We start from the raw sequence: 1,226 nt of genomic DNA on the forward strand, positions 1-1,226 counted from the left end.
AGATGCTGGAGTTGGTAGATATTTGCAACTCTAGATAGCAATTACCAAGAACAAGATAAATACAAACCATGGATGGGGAGCCGGTGCCTCAACAGCCAGAATGGTACAGCAGTAGGCAATGTCCAAGCTGGATCCAAAAGAAATTCACCCCGCAACAGCACACAGTCTTCCTTGACTTTATGCAGCTGCACCAGAAAGGCCATTGTCTTTAAACAAGAAGGATCACACTCACTCATACCCACCTGATTTCTCTAAGAAGATGGCTTGACATCCCCCAAGCAATGTCCTCAGGAGCCTCTGATGGCATCACTGTCATGAATGGAGTGGAACAGAGAAAGGGAGATGCATGAAAACACCAACCGAGATGTGGTCTGACACACCAATCCTAAAGCACACAGAAAGCCCAGCCCATGAAATTAAACATGTAGAATCAACAAGGAGCTAAACTCATACATGATCAGACATTGAAGAGAAACAGAATGTAGGAGGAAAGCTCAGATCTGCAGGCATAGAAAACATATTCACTTACGAATAGCTCATGTTTCATAACGGGACTCTTCTTTTGAGAAAAGGTCTCATGTATCCCAGGCTAGCCTCATTTTGTGTACATTGGGGTTCTCCCTGCACATATATCTGTGTGAGATATCGGCTGTTGTTTTGGGGTTTTTTTGAGACAGGGTTTCTCTGTGTAACAGAGCACTGGTTGTACTAGACTCGATTTGGCTAACCTAGAACCCACAGAGATCCACCTGCCTCTGCCTCACAAGTGCCAGGATTAAAGGCTTGTACCACCTTTACAGCTCTTGACACTCCTTCCTCCTACGATACCCTTTCCTTCTTGGGAAGCTTATGCCTAACACTACAAGCTGGTTATTAAAAGAACAAGAGGAGAGCCAGAGGGGTGGCTCAGAGGGCAAAATACTTGCTGCTGGCTCTGTCAATCCCCAGAAGCCACAGGAGAGGAGAGAGGTGACTTGACCCTGCCAGCTGTCCTCTGACCTTCATGCATGACTCTGAGTGTGTGCACCCCACTGCACACTAAATAAATGAGATTTGAAACTATAGGAGAAAATTTTGAATAACAAGAAGTAAAAGGAAAAAGATATCAAAGCTATGAGTTAAAGAGAATCAGTTCTATGTCAAATAAAAATCATCTTCTAGCCGGGCAGTGGTGGCACACGCTTTTAATCCCAGCACTTGGGAGGCAGAGGCAGGCAGATTTCTGA

The sequence above is a fragment of the Mastomys coucha genome, unplaced genomic scaffold (assembly GCF_008632895.1).
Source record: "Mastomys coucha isolate ucsf_1 unplaced genomic scaffold, UCSF_Mcou_1 pScaffold23, whole genome shotgun sequence".
NCBI classification, from domain to species: Eukaryota; Metazoa; Chordata; class Mammalia; order Rodentia; family Muridae; genus Mastomys; species Mastomys coucha.